The sequence below is a fragment of the Haemaphysalis longicornis genome, unplaced genomic scaffold, assembly GCF_048455015.1.
Source record: "Haemaphysalis longicornis isolate Haplotype H1 unplaced genomic scaffold, Haemaphysalis longicornis Haplotype H1 scaffold_14, whole genome shotgun sequence".
In the NCBI taxonomy this organism is placed as follows: Eukaryota; Metazoa; Arthropoda; class Arachnida; order Ixodida; family Ixodidae; genus Haemaphysalis; species Haemaphysalis longicornis.
This window is the reverse complement of record NW_027526245.1, coordinates 36447340-36472739: the sequence shown is the minus strand read 5'-3', so window position 1 is coordinate 36472739 and position 25400 is coordinate 36447340.

Below are 25400 nucleotides of genomic sequence, written 5' to 3'. Positions count from 1 at the left end.
CTTCGTGGCCCTCATTTTACTTGCACAAAGACGTGCAAGGCAGAATCAACGAACAATCACTCTGTTCAAATTCTTTCAGCAACACGGAGAAGGGGGCACGACAGCGCTTGGGGGCACGACAGCGGCACGACAGCGGCACGACACATGGGGGCACGACAGCGCTTGCCGCACAATGCTCACGACACTGCTCTTCCAGGTACTGCTATGCTGCCTGCCGACCACAGACTGCCCCTGCCACGTCAGCGAATTGCTGCCCGGAGCCCTACCCCAACCCCAACCCAGCCTGCTGGGGCGTGGAATCCCCCAAAACCCGCCACCAGCCACCTACCACCTGGATTCGACGCCTTCAACTGACTTCGCCTGGCAACCGATGTACCCGCCGACGTCACGACTCACGGGGGACGCTGCGCTCTACTTAATCAGAAGCTCGCCACCAAAATCCCGGGGCACGACAGCGCTTGCCGCACAATGCTCACGACACTGCTCTTCCAGGTCAGTTATCTTAACAATGCTAAACATTATATTTCTAACAACCCCTACCTTATAGCGTTGTCGTGCCCCTACGACTTGAAGTAGCGAGATTTTGTTAGCTTGTGCTTCAAGGCCCTCGAATTTCATTTATCATCACAAGTGCTACTACTGCTTTGTGGCGTGTTGAGCTGAACCCCGGCCCACCCCAACCCGACCTCCCATCCATCATGATTACCATTGAGAGATTGGAGAAAGCTCTTCTGACTGTTTCCACCGACATAACCAAAATCATGGCCACGCAGTCCAACCATAAACAGCTCCTTACCACTTTAACAAACCCTATTTCTGTGCTCGAATCACCTCAGACCGAGCAACGCACACTCACCGAAACTAACGAGGCACTTAGCATAAAACACGACATCGTTTTCCTTAAAGCCGCCCACACTGATGCTAACAACCGAATGCGCCGTAACAACCTTCTTTTTTTCGGACTTGACGATTCGGCGGACGAAACCTGGGAAAGTTCGGAGGAATCGATTATCACATTTTGCAACAACCATCGTCACATCAAACTTGAACCAAACAGCATCGAGCGTGCACATCGCCTGGGAACATTTGCAGAACTCAAAAAACGCCCCATTGTAGTAAAACTAAGCCATTTCAAAACTGAAGAGAAAATACTAAGTAACGGACCGAAATTGAAAAACACTACCTTCGCAATCAGAGAAGACTTCGCCCCATTCACGCGCCTTGCACGCTCGAAGCTGTTGAAATTCATCCGGCCCCAAAACTGCGCTTTCAAACTTAGTGTCGACGAGTTACACGTAGGTAAAAAAACTTACTTCTACGACGCACTATCTGACAGCATTAAGGAACGCAACTGGTCTAATGACACGTTAGAAATCCATGCCCAAGCACCGCCAGCAAACTCAACCCCTAGCACCCCGTGACAATCCCCGAATCGCCCATTCCAGAGTACCACGAGCCACCGTCCTGCATCAGTCTTAAATCTTAACGTTGCATTTACAAACATTAGAAGTGTAATCCCTAAACGCGACCTGATTCAGAGCCTCATCGAAGATATCAGTGCTGACATCATAATACTGACAGAAACTTGGCTACACGTGAGCATAAGCGATAATGAAGTGCTTCCCTCTAACCTAAATTTTTCTCTTTATCGCCGCGATCGTAACGACCGTAGAGGCGGTGGCGTTCTCATAGCTATCAAAAATACCTTTTCATCTTCGATCATATGCGCCGACGAAAATATCGAACTAACATGGGTTTGCGTATCCGATCCTCCCCGGAAACTAATATTCGGCATTTGCTACAGGCCACCGGACAGCCCTCCTAATTTTTGTAACATGTTCCGCAACTCTTTAACATTAGTTCAAAATAAATATCCCGATACACCCATCTTCATATTTGGCGACTTCAACTACCCACAAATCAGCTGGCCTTTAGTTTCAATCCCTGACAGATCTTCTAAAGAAGCAGAGCAATTCCTAGACGTAACATTAGATTTCAACCTTCATCAGTCAATAAGATGCCCTACCAGAGGCAACAACGCACTCGACTTGCTGCTAACATCCTGCCCTGATGACATCAAATCAGTAACCGCACTTCCTGGGCTTAGCGATCATAGTTTACTTCATATTTGCATCGCTTCCCCACTAAAAAGGAGATCACCAACAACGCAACTTATCACAGATTATAAGCAGGGAAACTTTGATGCCATTAACAATGAACTTGCTCTTTTCTTCGATAGCTTCCGAGATACTTACTTAACCAGATCTGTTAATGCCAACTGGGAACTTTACAAGACTACGTTACTTAATCTTAAAAGCGGACACATTCCAACAATAGTTATCAAATCCGACTCTAACAATGAATGGTTTACAAAACGCCTAAAAAGCCTTCGTAACCGCAAAAAGCGCCTTTACAGAACAGCACATTCAAACAACAGCTCTTTAGCATGGGAACGTTACCACTCATGCGCTAAACAATATATTCAAGAACTAACTACAGCAAAAGAAAAATTCTTCTCTGAAGATCTGTTATCCATTCTTCAGACTAACCCAAATAAATTCTGGCGCATCCTATCACCAAAGTCCCGATTCAGCCGCATAGCACTTACAAACTCGGAAGGAGTAACTATCGACACTAACCAATGCGCCACTGCCCTGAACGATCACTTTTCCTCTGTGTTTTCCTCCGCCAGTAACAATGTTGCCGCCACACCACTGGACACTCCCCCAATCGAAATGCCTGATATTGTAATCTGCCCTGAGGGAATAGCTAACCTTATAAAAGCTCTTAAACTTTCATCTTCAGCCGGCTGCGATCAGATTAACAGTAAACTACTGAAAAATACCCTACTGCTCTCTAGTCAAATCTTACACCTAATATTTACCCAGTCACTTGACACCGGGCACGTCCCGGATGATTGGAAAAAAGCCCAGATCGTACCAATTTTTAAATCCGGTGACCCTGCAATCCCAACTAACTATCGTCCTATCTCAATGACCAGCATCCCATCCAAACTACTTGAGCACATTCTATTCTCCAACATAATGACCCATCTAGAGTCGATCAACTTTTTTTACCCACAACAACATCGCTTTCGAAAATCCTACTCGTGCGAATCACAATTATCAGACTTCACAAACGACTTACTACAATATATGGACGCCAACCTTCAGATTGATGCCGTCTTCTTAGATTTATCGAAGGCATTTGACCGGGTTCCCCACAACCGACTGCTCGCTAAACTTTCTAACCTTGGAATTCCTTCTAACATAATTTCCTGGCTTAAAAATTTCCTCACCAATCGTAAGCAATTCACAACTGTCAATGACCATCATTCGTCCCTCACTGATGTGACGTCCGGGGTCCCACAGGGTGCGTGCCTCTCACCACTGCTTTTCCTAATTTACATTACCGACCTACCGAATAATATTGTTAACCAGTTAAGACTATTCGCCGATGACTGCGTCATTTACACTACCATCCGCAACCCTGGAGACAGTATTGCTCTTCAACATGATCTCAACCATATCGCAGCATGGTGTGATCAATCATTAATTCCACTAAATACAGAAAAATGTAAACTGGTATCATTCACCCGTAAAAAAACCGTATCACAGTTCTCCTACAAAATTAACTCGTTCCCGATTGCCGCTGTAACATCCTACAAATACCTCGGAGTTCATCTCTCACCATCCCTATCATGGACATTTCACATTCAAACCATTTGCTCAGACGCCGCGCGCACGCTCGGCTACCTACGCCGGAATCTAAAACTTGCATCTCCGGACATAAAAAAACTAGCCTACGTAACGTTCGTACGACCAAAACTGGAATATGCATAATCGATTTGGCATCCCTCACAGGCATACCTCACCCACAAATTAGAAGCCATACAGAATCGTGCCGCCCGCTTTATCTGCTCACAGTACTCCACTAACACAAGCGTAACCGCCCTAAAGCAATCTTTGAACCTGCATTCACTTGAGTCACGCCGGATAATTTCACGCCTCTGCCTTCTTCATGCCTTTTATTATCACCCGAAATCCAGACACCCTCTCTTGAAACCGCCTCACCGAACCTCGTCTCGTATCAGCCACAGCAACGCCATAGCACGACTACCCAGCCATACTTCATCAATGCTCAACTCATTCTTCCCTCAAGCAATAAACCTCTGGAACCATTTACCCGATACAATAGCCTCGTGCGCAGACTGCAAATTATTCCGCGAAAAATTGGTCATCCATGTTTCATAATACCTGCGTACCAAATGTGCTTTATGTGTTTCCTTTCCTTAGTGCTGTATCTTTTGTACATTTGAACTGTATTTTTGTACTGTAATTTTGTATTTGCTGCTAATATTGCTGTACCTTTGTCACTAGTTCTTTTTTTGTTGTTGTTGTTGCCTTGTAATTTTTTTAGCGCTGAGTCATACCTTTCTGCACGCCCCCCTTATGTAATGCCCTCAGGGCCCTTAAGGTGGAAATAAATGAAATGAAATGAAATGAAATAAAAGATTGGAGCTGTTGATTTGAATATTGAAATATTAAAAAGTTCAACGAAAGTAAATTCGGAAAAGACAACACAAATTTCGACCGTAAAAACACAGGGGGGTGGGGGGGGTTATTCTAGGCCGAATGGTTTTCTCTATCGAGGTGTGCAGGGGGAGCGAAGGTTCAGAAAACAATAACAAGAGAAGCTTCTTGCCATTATTTGTGAAAATTTCGTGATTTATTGTTTAAGGGGGGCTTGTAACCTGACCGGACTGACAGACCTTCGGCCTTTACGGGCCCCGATACGTTTGAAGTACCCGCGAATTTATGATGCGAGCTAATCAATACAACCTGAACATGATAATCAACAAGACGTTTACAAAAAGCTACCGATCAACGTATGGTTCAACCTCTGCAATAACTTTGTCCGGGCGGATGAATCGAGGGACATGCACACAGGCAGACAGACAAGCATGCAGAAAGGACAAATATTCCGCGTTCAATGAGCACAAAAAAGTCTATCGTCTGAAAAAATACTAATGGAAGAAGCGGCAGGTGCAATTTTATATCTGATAGGAATCAAACCCGACCAAATTATGACAAGTATAATTACCGGCAGAACCGTCTAAAAATCACAAGCGACCAGTTCCTTTTCCTTTTATGTTCCTTTTGTGTGCGTGTGTGTGTGTTGATTGCGTGTGCATATAAATAGTCTGTATATAACCCGCGTGTGATGTATATAGTCGGTACATAGCCTTTAATTACCTGTTATCATATTGATAATATTTCATTGACCTTTCACTGCCCTTTCTTTTTTAATTCTATTTTCTCTGCCCTCAAGACCTGTGCCCTCTGTCGAGAGGCAAAACTTCGCCTTGCAAATATTTCCCGTTTAATAAACACTTTCTCTCTCACTTTCTGAACCAGGTCTATTAAACTTGAAGACAACTGTCCCAGCTCTCGCTAAACCAGCGTATTGAATTTTCTCTTTTAATAAAAGAATACCAGGAATTTCTGGGGAGCCGATGACATGCGCGTCTTGAAGGCTTAATGGCCGATTGGGCTACCGAGGGAGAAGAAGAAGTGATTCCGGGAGAGGGGGTGCCGTCAGTACGACTGCGACACTCGGAAGGATGGAGCATGCAAGCTTGTCCCTCGAAGGGGAAAAAGGGGCCATCAATACCGGTCATTGTGTCCTGAGAGGCTTTTTGTGCGGTTTTTGTTGTGCATATAGAGAGGTTGTGTGAGCTCATGCTAGATGTGTAGCTTTTTCTTGCGTCGATGCAGGGACGCTTCGGACCATGAACTCCGCTAGGCCTGTAAGATTTTCACGGGAAGACAAAAACAATATGACTCAAAGAAATGTGGGAGAGATTGAAACTTGAAGACGGAGGGGGTGCGTGAACAATAAATTAAAATGAGACGGAATTTATCGTGTAAACATAAACGAGGGTTCGCTTGCCTGACCCGTAGGCGCTTTATCAGCATTGATGAGGCGGCACGCGTTTTCGAAAAAAACAGAAACCTTGCGACACAGGTGTTTGCAATTTCAGTTTATTGTGGCGACGCAGACTACATAAAACTTTTCATATGATTTTCTGTATTTTGGGGGCAACTGAATGTTTGTAAAGCTGCTTTCTTTATAACAGGAGAGTGCCTTTAATTTTTAGAAAATTTTATTAAGAATGCATTGTACCAATGTAAAAAGCGGTCAATTGTCTTGGCTGATTTGTTTGCCGTATGAAAGAGCAAATTTAAATTAACGGCTTCTCATAAGTTAAAAGAAAGCATGTGTAAAAGACCTCAATCATTCGGCTGCATTACAGGTGTTCTCTCCAACAAAGTATAAAACAAAAACATACAAATGCTCAATTTCTAAAAATATCTGATAAAAATCAAACATGGCATCAATCTAAAAATACAATAACTTCACTAGGTTGTTGTTAATTAATCCTTACTCACGTTATGCGGAAATAAAAATACAACGGCTGTTTGAAACAAAGCACCCTATAATTTGGTCGCCGAGAAACTTGCAAAACTAAATGTTAGCGCATCGAAACGTTCGTGCCCCGAAATGTCCGTGCCCCGATATGTCCACACACCGATATGTGCGTGCACTGAAATGTCGGTGCACCGAAATGTTCGTGCCCCGAAATGTCCTTGCACCGATATGTCCACACACCGAGATGTGCGTGCACTGAAATGTCGGTGCACCGAAATGTCCGTACCGAAACGTCCTGCACCGAAATATCCCAGCCCGTGATCCAGACATACCGGTGTAGGACGTTTCGGTGCAGCACGTTTCATTGTGGACATTCCGGTGCACGGACACTTCCCAACAGCGTCTGCCCGAGGTGTAGTACCAGCGAACGTATGGTGCGAGAATATCAACACGCTCGCTGTTTGAGCCGGTGCGAGTGCCTCTGTCATACCGCAAATTAAGGGAATGCAGGCCTCAAACGCTCTAGTAATTCGCGCTTCAAGTGAAAGGGGGCAGTGAAAGAGGGCAGCAGTCGTTGGATGGTATAACACTGCACGGGCCACAATTTCTAGGCCCGGCCCGACCCCGTACGATAAAGAAATTTTTAAAATGTGAGCCCAAGCACGGCCCGATCCAGACAAACTTCTAACATATGAGCGTGACGCCGGCTCGAGCCCAACAGACTTCAATAAAATAAGCCCGTGACCGCCAGACTGTTGTTAAATATCATCCCTAGTCGTACGGGCTATCAACATAAACTCAAAGAAGTCTGCTGTTGACCTAAAAAGTGTAAGCACTAGCGGATGCGACTAATTTGGATTTAAATTCCCTCTAAACTTGGACTGATCTTTGTACGATTTAAATATCCTCACATAGAAGCTGTATTTTCGGTAGTCGTGGAACCTAATTTGCCACTGCATTTGCCAGTCTTTGAAATCAAGGCATACCGAGGATACCTTAAATGATTCCGAGTAAGTGGATGTTTCTTTTAATATTGCAATTCTTCAGCAGATAATGTAGCTTTCTCTGTTACATTACTTGCGAAAATTTCAGCAGACGATGCGTCCAGATTCACCGCTTCATTTTTGTCCTCCCCTCTAGTTATGTTGCAGCTTTATTTTATATATGCTTTTGTTCTTCCTTGCTTTTGATGATGGTAAAAAAAATAATTACACGAAGAAATCATGGGCTCTGCTTCAAAAATCGCGACTTCAAACTGTGCACACAGTGCAAAGACCAGGTCACGTTTGTTCTGTTTGTTTTAGCGTGAAAAGGAGAGGGAAAAGACAGTCATCTTGTGCTCTGTGGCTGGATTGCCCTCGTTTTCTCGCCCGCTCTCTCCCACTATGCTAATGGGGCCCACACGATTCTTTTATTGATGTGAAGGCTTTCTAAGCGCAATCGTCTTCTTAACATATATTTCAACGGCACCGTAGTAAATTTGCCCTTCGCTTCTTGTTGTTTTAGCTGAAACTGCACATCAACAAGAAAACATTTTGTTGTCAACGTTATGTTATCCCCGGCCCACGATTGCCCGCAGTCAGGGACTGCCCTGTCCGGCTCGTGCCCACACGGCCCGAAAAAAATATTGATGCAAACCAGAGCCCGGCCCGGGCTGGAGAAAATGCGTAATACCCGGCCCAAGCCCTGTCCGCGAGTGCACTATGCCAGACTAGCTACGCCACCGCACCTAACTTTTAGATCCGACGCTGAGAGCATCTCTTGTCGGCGGCCCTGTCCTTCTTGCGTGCGTTCGTTGTTATTGTCCGCACCGCTGCGCCCCTTCTCCTCTTGCCGTGATAGCGCGCCCTCTCCCCCAACATCTGTGGCGGGCGCAGTGCAGCGCGCTCTCTCACTCCGCCGGTGGGCGGCGCTGCGCGCGGCGCAACCGCGCTGTGCGCATGTGCAGTGCTCTCTCTCTCCGCGGTCTCCTCTCCTTCGGCCGCGCTGCGCATGTGAGTGCCGCGCTTCAGGACGGTCTCTCAGTCGACGGTCGTCCGGGCTACGCTTGCTCTCTCTCTCTCTCTCTCTCTCTCTCGCATTACCCGACGATTTCTCACGCTATTCGAGTAATCGACCCAATGGAAACGCACAATGGAACCCCCTTCAGCCTCGCATTACACCAGGGTTCCCGCGAGGGGAGGTGGGCGTAATTTTTCCAGCGCTCTACCTTTGAGGTGTGCTGTTTTGTCATGTGCTGTTTTCAGGCGTGCTCTTCTGTCGCCTGCGCTTTTGTCGCTGTGCCGTTATGTCGTTGATCTTCTGTCGGTGTACCACATAAACACACACAAACACACACACACAGATATATATATATATATATATATAGATATATATATATATATATATATCTATATATATATATATATATATATATATATATATATATATATATATATATATATATATATATATATATATATATATATATATATATATATATATATATATATATATACATATATATATATATATAATTTGGGAGCACTGCCGCACGGCCCTAGAAAGTTTCATCCCGCATCTTCTTCGCATCCGACCATTAATTTCTCATGCCGGCACTCGGATAAACAGGTGAATTTCCTAGACACCACTCTTGTTCTTGACAATGGTAAACTGAAAACCACACTTTATAGGAAACCAACGGACAGGCAACAGTACCTAGACTACACTAGTCATCATCCACGACACTGCAAACAAGGTATCTTTGTAGGACAGGCTACCAGACTAAGAAGAGTATGCAGTGATAACACAGACTATATAAAACACCTTAATGAACAAAAGTCCACCCTGGCAAGCAGGAATCACCCGGTCAGCTCGCTGGATATGGCTTACGAAAGAGCATCCAAGCTAGAAAGGGACGAAGTGCTCAACCAACAACGTCGAAACGAAAGCGCCCGACCACCAGCCCTAATATTCAAATTCTCAAACGCGCTCCCTAACATAAACAACTTCCTGCGGAAATACTACCCCATTCTAGCCAGTAATGACCGACTTAAAAAGACGTATCCGGAAGCCCCAAGAGTTACCTACAGAAGAAACAAGAACCTTTAAGACATTTTAGTGCATGCAAAAATTAGCGCTTCCCAGGAACAAGTCATGAGCCCTTGCCTCCGCCCGAGATGCAAGACCTGCAAACATCTGCAGACGGATTGCATTGTCAATAACACTGCCAGCCAAACGTTCACAAGATTATTAAAAGCTTCACTTGCAATTCTTCTAACATTGTGTATATGCTAGAATGCTCATTCTTTCAAAAGCAGTACATTGGAGAAACGAGCCAACCTATGAACTTACGCCTGAATGGACATCAGGCCGACACTCATAACAGTGCCTCTATAGCAGTCGCGCAACACTTCAACCAGCAGAACCACAATTTCGATGATCTCAAGCTCTATATTCTGCAGTCAAACTTTAAGTCTCCATGGGACCGGAAATACAGAGAATCGTACTTAATCAATAAATTCAACTGCCTGGAGCCGGCTGGAATCAATGCTACGAAAGGCAGCTTAGGAACCTTACGGTATCTGAATCGAACAGAAAAATAATGCTCTTACAAAAAGTGGCCCATCCCATCCCCAAAGCTGATACTTGGATACAGTTTCTGTGCTTTTCACTCTCCCCCCTCTTTTTTTTCTTTTCTTTTGTGTTGCACCTAGCCGATTTGGACACACTACGCGCACTCGCCTCCCTCGACCTTCGGCATTTCGTCTTACTACCTGCTTTACACACACACGCAAAAAGAAAAAAGGAGGACAAAAAGAAAAAAGAAACAAAAAGAAAAAAGTCCTTGAATGTACCGCAAAGCTCCGCGTGAGTTGCACCCGCGCATACCCATTCTATTCTTCTCCAAACACTGACCTCCGCAGTCGGAATTCTTCAAAATATACAGGTTGTTGCTGTTTACGAGTTTTCTCTTACACACAGTTCAGTAACCTTGTAATTGCACCCCCAAGACGCCCCTCTCGTCCCCAATCTTCCCGGAAGCCTCCTTTAAGGTCGCCCGGCCCCACCGCAGCCCAGCTTAAGCCGTTCCCCCCTGTTTTCTCGGACTCTCGCGTAGTCTTCCCTCTTTCTCTACTCCAAGGTCCTGTCACAAGTACCAGACCTCCCTTTCTCTCTCACTATTTCGCTCCTTTCAACCGACCCTTGACCCACTCTGCTGTCCTCCTTCCGGCCCCGCTTTTAACAACCTCCCCCTTTCTCTCCAAATCAATCTGCATCTATAAAGAGATGAACCCTGATGCCTTGAAAAAGACAAGTCTCCTTTTCGAAACGTTGGCAGAGGTCTGATGCCGGTACCGTCTCCAAAGTATGATATATATATATATATATATATATATATATATATATATATATATATATATATATATATATATATATATATTTTGTAAGGCCGATGGCAGGCGAGGCAGACCAGTACGCACAAACCGCTTTATTCGCAGGCCGTGCTGCAAGGCGGCAAGATGGCGACCGAACCAGGTTACCGATGATGATAGTTCGAGAAGGTAGAAGAATCGGTGATGATGAGTATATACAGAGATGAAGAAGCCGTGGCCGCAACCGAGCGCCAGTGAAGATTGCATTCCACTGGGACATTGCATTCAGTGTTCCGACCTTCCACAAACGGGGCTACCACTGGTCTCGCAATATTTTCCCCCCCGGGGCGTGAGCGGCCGCCTGGTCGCGTTTTACTGCGAATTACGCCGGTGGAACGCATTGAGGCGGGAAACGTAGGCAATCTCCGTGCCACGATGACGGCGGTCCGAACTTCCGCAAGTGGGGGTGACGCGATAGTTCACCGGAGAGGTAGCCTCAAGAACCTTGTAAGGACCAAGCAACCGGTGTAGGAATTTTTCGCAGAGGCCTGGAGAGCGAACCGGTGTCCAGACCAAGACTTCGTCACCAGGTCGGAAAGAAGCGGACCGGCGAACAGCGTCGTAGCGTTCTTTGGGGTCTTGTTGGCTTGCTTCTGTGCTCATGCGAGCCAGGCGCCGACAGTGGTCGATCCGAGACACGAATTGTTCCGGAAACGATGCAGAAGCGGACACAGGAGCGGTAAAGAAACAGGTATCAAGCACGTGCGATGGATGACGGCCGTAGACAAGGTAGAAAGGCGCGTACCCTGTAGTGCTTTGAACTGCCGTGTTATAGGCAGAGGTGACTGAAGGTAAAATAGCGTCCCAATTTCTGTGTTCAGGTCGTATGTACATTGGTATCATGTCAGAAAGCGTGCGGTGAAAACGTTCGGTGAGCCCGTTCGTTTGTGGATGGTAGCTTGATGTCATTTTGTGGGAGGTATTAGAGGCACGAAGTACTTCGGCAAGGATCTCAGATAGAAACATCTTGCCGCGGTCACTTAACAGTACGCGAGGGGCTCCATGTCGTAGCAGGATGTGTCGCAAAAAGAAGGAAGCGACGTCGCCAGCGCTAGCCGAGGGAAGTGGCGCTGTCTCCGCGTAGCGAGTCAAGTGATCAACGGCCGTGACGATCCAGCGGTGACCAGTGGACGTCGTCGGTAAGGGCCCATACAAATCAATACCGACCCCTTCAAACGGCGTAGTTGGACACGGAACAGGCTGGAGGAGACCGACAGGGGGTGCCGTAGAGCGCTTGCTGTGCTGACAGGGTGAACAGGATGCGACGTATTTCACCACACTGGTCGAGAGTCCTGGCCAAAAGAAGCGACCTCGAATGCGGTCGTACGTCTTTTGAAAGCCAAGGTGGCCGGCGGTGGCGTCGTCATGAAAAGCTTGCAAGACGCGACTCTGGAGAGAACGAGGCGCAACTCGGAACCATGTGGCGCCATTTGGGTGGTGGTTTCTGCGATACAGTGCACCGTCTATGAGCTGGAACTGCCGCAGTTGGCGACGTAGGCGGCTATTCGGTGAACGTGTCGAACCAGCGAGCCGATCCATTATTTTCTGGCAGTAACTGTCTGCTCCTTGATGATCGACCAAGTCACGGCGGTCGTCAGCCGGTGTTTAGTCGACAGGTGCAACTGATAATAGCGGTGTATGAGGAAGCGACGCCATGTCGTTTGAAGACGGCATCAGCGGGCGCCGCGAGAGTGCGTCTGCGACTGCATGCTTGAGTCCGGACTTGTAGGTAACTGTAAAGTCGTACTCTTGTAATCGCAGAATCCAGCGTCCCAGGCGTCCCGACAAGTTTTTCAATGAAGACAGCCACACAGAGCGTGATGGTCTGTGACGACGGTGAAATGTCGGCCGTAGAGATATGGCCGAAACTTTTGCACAGACCACACAACGGCCAGACACTCCTGTTCCGTTATTGTATAATTCGTTCTGGCTCGTGTTAGAGAGCGGCTGGCATAAGCAACAACCCTCTCGCGGTGGTGAGCATCGCGCTACAACAGAACGGCGCCAATGCCATGCCCACTAGCGTCGGTGTGGAGGATCGCCAGTCTCGATTCATCAAAGTGGCATAATACAGGTGCGGAAGTAAGCGGATGCTTGAGGTCTTGGAAGGCCTTTTCGCAGCCATCCCTCCAGTCGAAGGGGGTATCAGAATTTAATAGCTGGTTCAGAGGTGCAGCGAGAGTAGCAAAATTGCGGACAAAACGGCGAAAATAGGACGCCAGGCCGAGAAAACTACGCAGCGCTTTTTGTTGCTGAGGTCGAGGAAAATTGGTTACAGCAGAAATTTTGTCTTGGTCGGGGCGTATGCCATCTTTACTGACGACGTGACCAAGAACCTTTATCGATTTGCTAGCAAAACGACATGTCTTGGTGTTCAGAGTCAGACCAGCCTTTGCCAGGCAAGTCAACACCTCGTCCAGACGATGCAGATGTTCCGCAAAACTTGTCGAAAAGATGACGATGTCGTCAAGGTAATACAGGCATGTTTTCCATTTAAGGCCGCGAAGGACTGTATCTATCATGCGCTCAAATGTGGCTGGGGCGTTGCATAAGCCAAAAGGCATTGCGTTAAATTCGTACAAGCCGTCTGGAGTCGCAAACGCCGTTTTCTCTTTGTCAGACTCGCGCATGGGGATCTGCCAGTAGCCAGATCGCAGGTCCAGACTAGAGAAATATTCAGCCCCTTGTAGACGGTCCAGCGCGTCATGTATGCGCGGCATCGGATACACATCCTTCCGGGTAATCCTATTCAAAGCCCGATAGTCCACGCAAAAGCGTATGGAACCATCTTTTTTTCTCACCAGAACAACAGGAGAAGACCACGGGCTCGAGGAAGGTCGAATAACGTTTCGTTGAAGCATGTTCGCGACGTTTTCTTCTGACTTTCCGTTCCGATGACGACACACGGTACGGGCGGCGGCGAACAATGTGAGTCCCATCTGTCTCAATACGATGCTCTGCAACAGACATCTGTCCAAGGTTGGTGGAGATGCAGTCAAATGAGTTTTTGTGTTTTTCGTGCAGCTCAAGTAGGAGTCTCGTTTCGAACGCCATGAGGTCTTCGCTAATCGTGGTTGCCAGGGTGGGACGTGAGGACCCGGAATCTGAAGCCAGGGGAATGGAAGACACAGAGCAGAGGGGAACAAGAGACAGACTGTCATCAGCCACAACGGAAGCGAGCGTGGTGCCTTCAGGGAGGAGTATCGTCTCAGAAGTGATGTTTGTAACAATGAGTGGCGCAGACCCACGTGCAAAACGGACAAAGCAGGTCGCGATAATGATTCCTTGGGGAATAAAACGCGCAGAAGGAACGATTAACTCATCACCGTCACGAATTTGCGTTGAGTAAACTGAAAGGACTGTATCGTGACCCGGGTATAAAACGTAATCGGCACTTGCTGTCAAATTCAGTTGTGGCTTTTCTTCCAGAATGTTGGTGTCCTCTGTATCTGCGAGTTCAATTTGCGGTTCCTGGCACAAAATGACGGCGGATGCGGATGACAAGAAGTCCCAGCCCAAGATGAGGTGATGCGCACACGGTGACAACACTGCACACTGAACGTGATGACGAAGTTGACCGACTGAAATTCGTACCGTGCACTGTCCGGATGGCCTGATCGTGCTGCTATTGGCGCCATGCAAAGAAGGTCCACTGTAGGGTGTTCGAACCTTGCGTAGTCGGGCACTCAATTCCATACTTATCACCGAAATACTGACACCAGTGTCAATAAGGGCATCTACACAAACACCTTCAACCAAAACTGACAACATGTTCGATGGACGCTCCAGAGGCATTGTAAGTTTCCCACGTGATGCAGTTTCCCCTCCCAAAACTGCATTAACTAGTTTTCCGAGTGCTGGTCGGTGACGTAGGTCGCAGGCCGAAGGGGTGACAGCGCCCGACGGCCTGGCGATGGTGAGCGGCGTCGCGTATCGCGCGGCCTACGAGAAAAGTCGGTTAGTGGCTCAGGTGGCGATGGTGAACGGCGTGAGAAATACGTGTGCATACGATGCACGTAGTCGAAGTAATTCGAACGTACATAATCGCGTTTGTAGGCTGCGTAGCCGCGTCGTTCCTCACGTTGGCGCCTTCGACAAAATCGCGAGATGTCGCCCCGGATGCCACAATAATAGCAGACTGGCCGGCCAACGTTGGGGTCTTGGTGTGGCTGGAAATAAGTCGGCGTGGTATGCAATCGAGGCATGGCGGCTGTATAGCCGGGCGGGGCCTGTGTCGTAATGGGACTGAGCGGTAGTGGATGCCGACCAGCCACATCCGAGTAGGATGGCGTTGCCACAGAAACAGGTTGGGTGGGAGGCGGAAGTACGGGCATAGCCGCGAGCTCCTCCTTAACAATATCCCGTTATCCCGTAGGCCAGGCACAGAAGGAGCTTCGCGGACACAGTGTGCGCACTGAGAAATGTTGGCGTGCATCTCCTCGCGAATTATAGAGCGTATCAACGCACGCAGGTCTTCATTTCCCAGATGGTGGGTAGGAGCCGTGTCTTGACGAAGGCGGATGGACTGTAGTTCGTCGAGACGCTTACAAGTGAAGATCACGTACGACACGGTTGTGGGGTTCTGCGTTGCCAGTGTGGTGAACGCAAACTCACCGATTTCTTTCAGAACGTGGCGTACACGGTCAGCTTCCGGCATGTTATTGTCGGCGTGACGACACAGCGCCAGAACGTCCTGGATATATGAGGTGTACGTTTCATGCGCCTGTTGCACACGGGTCTCGAGTTTCTTTTTCGCGCTGTCGCTCCGAGCTTTAAAGAGCCGAAAATCCGGCGGAACTGAGCAACGAAATCAGCCCAGTCGCTGATGGTATGCCGGTTACTTAGATACCACGTCTCGGCAACCTTGGTCAGGGAAAACGAAACATTTTGCCGCTTGAGGTTATCGTCCCAGTGGTTGAATGCGCTCACCCTGTCGTAGTTGTACAGCCACTCGTCGGCACCATCGTCACGAAGGCCAGCGAAGAAAGGAGGTTCACGCTGGGGAATGGTTATGATGCACTGGGGGGTTGGTGGAGCCGTGGCGTTCGCCGATTCCAGCGTCATCGCTGTAGTTTCCGGCATTACGCGGCGACCCGAACGGAGCTCCAGTGGGGCAGCTTGAGAGGTGGATTTCGGGACCGAAACGCACCTTCCACCACTTGTAAGGCCGATGGCAGGCGAGGCAGACCAGTACGCACAAACGGCTTTATTCGCAGGCCGAGCTGCAAGGCGGCAAGATGGCGACCGAATCAGGTTACCGGTGATGATAGTTCGAGAAGGAAGAAGAATCGGTGATGATGAGTATATACAGAGATGAAGAAGCCGTGGCCGCAACCGAGCGCCAGTGAAGATTGCATTCCACTGGGACATTGCATGCATTCAGCGTTCCGACCTTCCACAAACGGGGCTACCACTGGTCTCAAAATATTTATATGTATATATATATATAAATATATATATATATATATATATATATATATATATATATATATACATATATGTATATATATACATATATAGATAGATATGTGTGTGTGTGTATAAACAAACACAAGCCGGACATACCCCAGACACACAGACTTCTAGCTCACTCACGAAGGTCAGCTAAGCTTAACGACTTCCTCATGTACCTTGGACACAACAAAAGAAACGTTGACATCATCCACAACGCAAAAATTCACCACGACACCCTAGGACACCTGGCCAAGGACGGACTGCACCCTAACTTTCGAGGCGTCCGACTGATTTCAGAAAACATCAAGCGCAGGCTGAGGAAAGCTGACGCTCCCAACTTCACGCATCAGCCTCCTGTCTCCGGCCAGCACAGAACAACAGAACCAGCCCAACACCCCCAACAGTAGCGAAATGTCATGTCCACCTAAGAACATCACATGTGACGTCAGCACACAAACCGTGGACGTGGCCGGAACACCATCTGTACAGCACGCAGGCGAACAACAACCCGACCCCCCAAAGACATCACGCTCATGGTTCACGCAGACCCCAACACGCAGTATAACGAAAACAGGCACCCAAACAGGCATCGATGTGGGCCTCACCCCAAGCAGCCCCCCTAAACAACTGACTCCAAGCAAAAAAGTGTCACCCCGGAGGTCTGCTCGAAGCAAACACAAATGACTACCACCGAGTAGACCGGATGCTCCAACACCTAAATCCCGCTCTTTCCTCAAAGCTCGAAAACTAGCCGGCAAACAAACCAACTACAGATTTCATCTGAAAACGTACTCCTCGTATCTCCAAAGCAAAAAGAACCCGAAAGGCCTCCGCCTAAAAGTTAGTTGTGCCCTTGGTGAGCTCCCTCCTGAACTAGCTGCCTGGTGGAAAGGTACTCTCAATAATGCTTCGCTTTCCCTCCTAGGAATTCTTAGAGACCACTGTACTAGCCAACTCAGCCTCTTCAACGACCAGATTGAAGCTCTTTCGCTAACTGAGCAGGGGAAAATAGATCTCAATATTTTTATAAATCAGAAGGAAAATGATCTTAGTAATAGGCAAGCGGTTAAGTTTCAACGTGACCAGCCTCCCTTGCGAATTACAGCTTGCACTGTAGAAAATCGGCCTCTCAATAGCCCGGACAATGGAGTACTAGGTCATGCAATGTTGCCCCTCGATACAGAGATTGCTTTAGTAGAACCTCATCGGCCAGCCAATAATCCTCTCGAAAACGAGTTCCCTCGCTACCGGCCCCAGCAACGTCATTGACATTTCCAAAACACTAACGGCTGACGAAAAAGGTATCCTAGAACGAGGTGTAACTTTCTGTCCTACAAATAACCACGTGAATGAATACGAGTTACATAAAAATCTCACTAGATTTTCTCGGAGAATGAAAATAAGCGAGTTTTTTTCGGAAAAGCAGGACCAACCTGACATTAACAAATGCACCCTCCACCCTCCTAGACTTTGTACTCCAGATGTAGATCAATCTCCAGAATTAGATCTGTACTTAAAATCAGTATCAAGAGAAATATTGGCAAAAACCAAGCGATCAAACAAGCGCAAGAACCTTAGTGGGTCAGAAGAAGTTACCCTGAATAGCCTATCAGCCAGAACCGACATAGTCATAAAGCCAGCCGACAAAGGTGGTAGCGTAGTTGTTTTACCTATGGGGAAATACAAAGATGAAGCTTAGAGGCAGCTCAATAAGCCTTGCCACTACAAGCCCTTGGATAACGATCCGAGCCAGGAATACAGCCTAAAAATCCTTCAGAGCCTCACAGATCTGCGATCTAGAGAATTAATAACGACCACTGACTTAAATTTTATGCAACCGAATAATAAGCATGCAGGCCCTTTTTACCTCCTCCCAAAAGTCCACAAAGTCCCCGTATAATTATTGTTCACTGCCGACATTCCTGGCAGACCCATGGTTTCGAATAACAATACCCCAACAGAAGCATTATCTCTGTTTCTGAATCATTACCTATCTGACATTCCGACTCTTCTTCCTTCATTCGTTCAGGACATCCCCCACTTCCTCCGCATAATAGAAGAGATAAATAAGAATGGGCGCCTACCCAGTGGAACCCTCCTTGTTACTCTTGACGTTGCCGCATTATATACAAACATCCCTTTCGTCGAAGGAATTGAAGCTATTTCAAAAGCTCTATCAGAGAACCCGCACCAAAATGCGCCAGAAGTGTACATAACATTGTTAAAACTAGTTTTAACTCTCAACTATTTTGAATTCGACTCTTACTTTTTGCAAGTTTTTGGAACCAGCATGGGTACTCCATTCGCGCTGACCTATGCCAACATTTTCATGGGGCAACTTGAAGCCACTATATTAAGCTCTTTTCCGCATAACCCTGAGGTTTACCTCCGCTACATAGATATCTTCATGATTTGGGAACACGGTCGAGCGACTCTAGAAACGCTTATATCTCATCTCAATTCTTCGCATCCGAATAACAAATTCTCCTGCCAGTATTCTGAAAAAGAAGTGAACTTCCTAGATAATACCGTCATTTCAGACAACGGTAAACTTAAAACCACGCTTTTTAGAAAGCCAACTGACAGGCAGCAATACCTAGACTATCAAAGCCATCATCCGAGACACTGCAAGCAAGGGATCTTTCTAGGACAAGCCACCAGGCTTAGAAGAGTATGCAGCGATGAAAGTGACTACACAGAGCACCTAGATGAACTGAAGTCCACCCTTATTAACAGGAACCACCCCGAAAGCTCGCTCGATCAGGCGTACCAACGCGCATCTAATCTCAAAAGGGATGACGTGCTCAACAAATAGCGACAAAACATAATAACTAATTTTTCAAACACTCTCCCAAATGTAAACAATATACTGCGCAAGTACCAACCTATTTTAGCCATTACGGCCGACTTAGAAAGACTATCCCGGAAACCCCAATGGTTACCTACCGGAGAAACAGGACTCTTAAAGATATTTTAGTGCATGCTAAAACAGGGCCTTCAAAGCAACCAGTTATAGGGAGCTGCTCCCGCCCCAGATGCAAGACATGCAGGCACCTGCAGACCGACTGCATTGTAAAAAGCACAGCCAGTAATTATGTCCCCAAGATTAATTCAAGTTTTACGTGCACTTCATCCAGCATTGTGTATATGTTGGAATGCGCAATGTGCCACAAACAGTATATAGGCGAAACGAGTCAACCTATGAGCCTACGTCTTAATGGTCACCGGGCATATACTCTTAGGAAATCCTCCATAGCTGTAGCGCAGCACTTCAACCAACCAGGCCACAATTTTGATGACCTTAAGTTGTATATACTTCAGGCAAACTTCAGGTCTCCTAGGGACAGGAAATACCGCGAACCCTATTTAATTCACAAATTCCACTCCATGGAACCTACTGGATTTAATGCGTCTAGGGGCAACTTGGAATCCTTGCGATATTCACCGGGAATACAGAAATAGGCAATGTCTTCCATATACCGTATCCAAATTCTATTACCGCTACCTCTGGTCCTTACCTGGCCACCTAATTTCCTTTTTTTCATTCCTTAGCGTCTAGATTATTACTCGCCCGCATCCCTACAACCTTTGCTTTTGGAATTCCATTTTATTTTTTTTATTTCTCTTTTTTATACTCCGCGTGGTCTTGTGCCCCGTACGTCACTCTAACTTTATCTTTTCGTTTTTGAGTTTCAGGGCAGGCCTGTTCCAGGAATGTTGCCGCGGGTGACACGTGCCATTTCAGTTGCCGGGTCATTGCTTTTTCTTTTGTGTGTGGGTTTATGTGGTTTCCCTCCCTAATTTTTTTCTCTTCTCTTTTTTTCTTTTTTTTCCTTGACCTAGTTATTTTTCCCCCTTCTCTATCTTTTCTTTTGAACTGAGGCTTGCAGATAGTGTCTGATAAGGACCCCACTCTCACCGCCTGGTCTGCTTCCGGCGGTTCTGAGAACCTTTCCGCATGCCCCACGGCGGGTAAACAAACACCCTCACATCCGTTCTCTCCAAAAATTCCAAGAATATCAACCACCAGCTCAGTTCCGTGCGACCTACTTCGCGGCTTAAAATATACAACCTTCTTTGCCCCAACATACTCCCAAACCAATCCGCTTTCTCAATTTCACATCCTTCTTTCCTTCTCCCCTCTCACCTGGGGACCTACCCCTATATAAAGCGTGCCAGCCAGGCGAGAGATTGCCCTGACGAAAGCAAGTCTCTGCTGAAACGGTGGCAACAATCGTGCTTTTACCTTGTTGAAAGTTTTCTTGTCTTGTGTATATATATATATATATATATATATATATATATATATATATATATATATATATATATATATATATATATATATATATATATATATATATATATATATATATACATATATATATATATACAGAAAGAAATGCGGGCAGTCTACAAATATATATATATATATATATATATATATATATATATATATATATATATATATGTGACGTCCCGCAGATGGATGGCGCAGGGCAGTTGGCCGGAATGGGAGATTAGCCACCAAGAGACGGTGCGGTGTGATAGTGGTGGACGATGAAGAAGAAGTTGTTAATAAAGGGGTTGGTTCGACGGACGCCATGTCTCCTGCGTTACACTAGCCGACAGGATTTGCCGTGCAACCCCGCATCATGACAACATCCAAGAAAGCCATCACCATCCCCAAGTACTCGGGAGCAAGCGACGATGTTCCCTTTGACAAGTGGCTCCGACTCTTCGAGGTGAAGACTGCGGCCGATGCATGGACCGAGCGAGACAAGTTGTTGAATTTCTCCGATTACCTTGAAGGTGAGGCCTTCCGCTGGTACCTTACCAAGGTGTTTGACACTGGCACAGCTTGGGAGGACCTCATTGCATGCATGATCGAACGGGTCTCAAGCGCCATCGCGGATCCATTCCATCAGTTCATTCATTGCCGCCTGAAATCGGGCCAGAGCCTCAAGGAGTATTACGATGAAAAAATGTGTCTGGGACGCCTCGCTGAACTAAAGGACGCAAACCTTATATCAGGGCTCATCGACGGCCTTCCTGCTGAAATGGAAATGGCTCTTGCCGGGCTTACTCCACCCACCCCAGCAGCGTGGCTTTCAGCTGCGCTTAGAGTAGAGGCTGCTATGAACCGAGCTAAGTCGCACCGCGTTCCACCAGGTCGACACGCACAGATCAATGCACCGAGCGGCAATTCCCATCAGCGTCCGCCTAATACGCCGGGCCGACCACCCATGTCCGAATGCAGCAATTGCGCCATGGCCGGCTTGCCACGACAGATGCACTGGCACAATGAATGCCCACGACGCGCAAGCATTTCCGCCCTCGCTACCAACCAGGGAAACGAGGAGGGCGACCCAAAGCTATGTTAATTCACTTTGATGCACTCATTCACGGGCACCCAGTCAGCGCTACTCTTGATACCGGAGCCACAAGTACCTGTATCAGCGAAGCAGTGCTGACAGCCCTTCGCCTACAATTAATGAGAGATTCATGCATCACTGTAGATCAAGTAACATCATCTACCAAAACTTTGGGTCGCGTCAAAATAAAAGTACGAATCGGAAAAATCTCCAAGGAAATAGAAGCGCACGTTCTGCAAGGAATGAAGAGCAATCTACTTCTTGGCTTGGACAGCGCCTGCCTCTTCAACTTGTTTCTAGACCTCGACACCCTGACCCTACGCCAAGGAAATGATGTCCTCCACTCCCAACGCCCACAAGTCCGTTACGCGGCTGACAAAAACGCTTGTGTACAGGAACCTCAAGCTTCCGATTTGGCCCACCTAAATGAAACTCAGAGGTCTGCACTTAAGCAACTTCTCCACAAGTATGAGAACATTTTTTTCCAAATCACAAACTGACATTGGGTGTATCAGTAGCAAGATGCATCGCATTCCCGTCACAAACAACGTCCCCATCCGCAGGGCTCCCTATCGATGCTCAGAAGCCGATAGCGTCGAAATGGACAGACAAGTCAGCGACCTTCTCACGCAAGGCGTAATACGGCTGTCTACGTCTCCGTACGCTGCCCCGGCACTTCTGGCAGAGAAAAAGGGAGAAGGGCGCACACGTTTCTGCATAGATTACCGCAAACTGAACGCTGTGACGGTGACCGACTACCAACCCATCCCTCGCATTGACGACGTTCTAGACTCTCTCGGGAAATCGACGTACTTTTCAACGTTAGACATCACGTCGGATTACTGGCACGTCAAGATGCACCCGGAAGACATTCCGAAAACAGCCTTTGTGACACGTACCGGTCACTACGAATGGCTTGTTATGCCTTTCGGTCTCCGTAACGCCCCAGCCACTTTTGAGCGGGCTGTCAAGTCCATCCTAGCAAAACACCGCTTAGCGCACGTCACGAACTACTTCGATGATATTGTGGTGTATTCTGACACGTTTTCTGACCATCTGAAGCATTTCGACGCCGTTCTAAACGCTTTTAAAAGCGAATGCGTCAGGCTCAAAATGAAGAAATGTCAGTTCGCACAAACATCCATTGAGTACCTGGGACACAGGGTTTCAAATGGCGCAGTCACTCCGAAACGACGCAACGTGGAGGCGATTTTGCGTTTTCCCACACCATCGCGCCCGAAAGAGCTGCAGCGTTTTCTCGGTACCATGAATGTTTACCGTCGGTACATCGCTCACTTCATGAAATTGCCCATCCACTGACGTGCCTCCTCAGCAAAGACGCTACGTGGAAGTGGGACTCTGACTGCCAACTGGCTTTCGCTAAGCTGAAGAAATGTGTCACGGAAGAGCCGGTTCTTGCCATCTACGATGCCTCGAAACCTTGTGTGCTGTACTGTGATGCGTCCAGCAAAGGTATCGGCGCCGTTTTGAAGAGGCCGATGAAGAAGGCCGGGAGCACCCAGTTGCATACCACTCACGCAAGCTGCTCAAGCACGAAGTCAATTACGCCATCAGAGAGCTTGAATGCTTGGCAATTATTGACGCTATCGACAAATGGCGCTGCTATCTGCATGGAAAACCTTTTACGGTGGTTACCGATCACGCTGCGCTACAGTGGCTTAAAAACATCAAGAATCCGCGAGGCCGTCTGTTTCTGATGGTCCTTGAAGCTCTCCATTTACGATGTCAATATCAAGCACCAAAAGGGCACTGACAACATCGAAGCTGATGCACTATCGCGAAGCCCGATTATTCAGCTTCTATCAGCTGAGCAACTGCAAGATCATCCCAACGACAAACCGCCTTGCAAGCACGTCATTGAGAACGGAATGGCCATAGTGACGCGTAGAGGAATTCGAAAAGTCTACGTTCCTGCCGCTCTACGATCTTCTCTTCTTCAGAAGGCTCATGACGCTTTTGGTCACGTTGGAGTCAAGAAGACATTGTGACTTTTGTCTCCACAATATTATTGGCCTGACATCATCACCGACGTCTCAAAATACATTCGCCACTGTGACACTTGTCAGCGCTGCAAGAAGACGAAGACCAAGCGTTTCGGATCTTTGGAGTCCCTACCACCAGCTGAACAACCATTTGATCTTCTGGCCATCGATACCATCGGAGGTTTTGCGAACTACGGTTCTCCAAAAAGGTTCATTCCCTTGGCCGTTGATCATGCCACTCGTTATGTTTGGGCTTTTGCGCACCGAAATGAGACGTGCGATGCGTACATTTCCTGCCTGAAGAGCATCTTCATTGCTGGAAAGCCTCGGAAGTTCCTCTCCGACCGCGGAACAGCATTCACCGCAGAAAAATTCAAGCAGTTCCTCAAACACAACAACATTCATCAGCTTTTCACAACTTCTAAACGACCGCAGTGTAATGGTCTAAACGAGCGCACTAATCAGTCCATAGTTACTCGCCTCCGCTGCAAAATCAAAGACGAACCGCGAAAACCATGGACACGCCTTCTTCCAGAGGTTGTCGATGAGTACAACAGGACACCTCATGAAGTGACCGGCTACCCACCATGTTTTCTCATGTATGGTACACCATCATACACCTGTCTCCTCTCCAACACTGCCGAAACCCTGCAAAAAGCTCGCGCAAACGCAGTCCGCAATTCCCTGGCGTATCACCAGAAGAATAAGCTCATCTACGACAAGAAGTTTCTTCCGTCAGAGCTTTAGGTGGGAGACTGTGTGTTATATGAGTCACCCTGGCATACCAACCGCGGCAAACTCTGCGCGATAATGGAAGCGCCGTATACTGTCCTACGCAAGATCTCTGCGGTAAACTACGAGATCGACCGCAGCGTGGCTCCACTCGGTCGTCAGACTGACATTGTCCATGTGGGGAGGCTAAGACGATATTATCCGCCCCTACACCAAACACTCTCTCGGGGGGAGGGGAAAGCGTGTGACGTCCCGCAGATGCATGGTGCAGGGCAGTTGGCCGGAATGGGAGATTAGCCACCAAGAGACGGAGCGGTGCGATAGTGGTGGACGATGAAGAAGTTGTTAATAAAGGGGTTGGTTCGACGGACGCCATGTCTCCTGCGTTACATATATATATATATAAATATATATATATATATATATATATATATATATATATATATATATATATATATATATATATATATATATATATATATATATATATATATATATATATATATATATATATGCAATGCCAGGAGACTTTGCGGACGACGTTTATTCGGCGAGCGGTACACTGGCCAGAACAGGATCAATAACGATGGCGATGATGGCGCGTCCCAGAAAGACGACGAGCGATGAGATGAAAGAATGAACGAATGACATTTATTAAGATGTGGGAGGCCACAGGGCCGTAGTTGTGGAAGGGGAACGATGAGATGATGATGGACGCACACAGTGCAGCGCGACGACGAAACACGAAGGCGGTATTGGCCAGTCATAATACTGAGCTATGGCCTGATGATGGGATATTTAAGATTCGCGCTTACAATATTATCGACCCTCGGCGGAAGCGGCCATCCTGGCCGTCGCAGTCAGGTAGAGGAAGCCCGTCGAATAAAAGGCTTCATTCGCGAAACATTAACGATGTCAGTTCCATGGCAGCGGCTGTCACTGACACTGGAAATTGCTGTTACGCGGTAGTTAACTGGTGAGGTCTGCGCGAT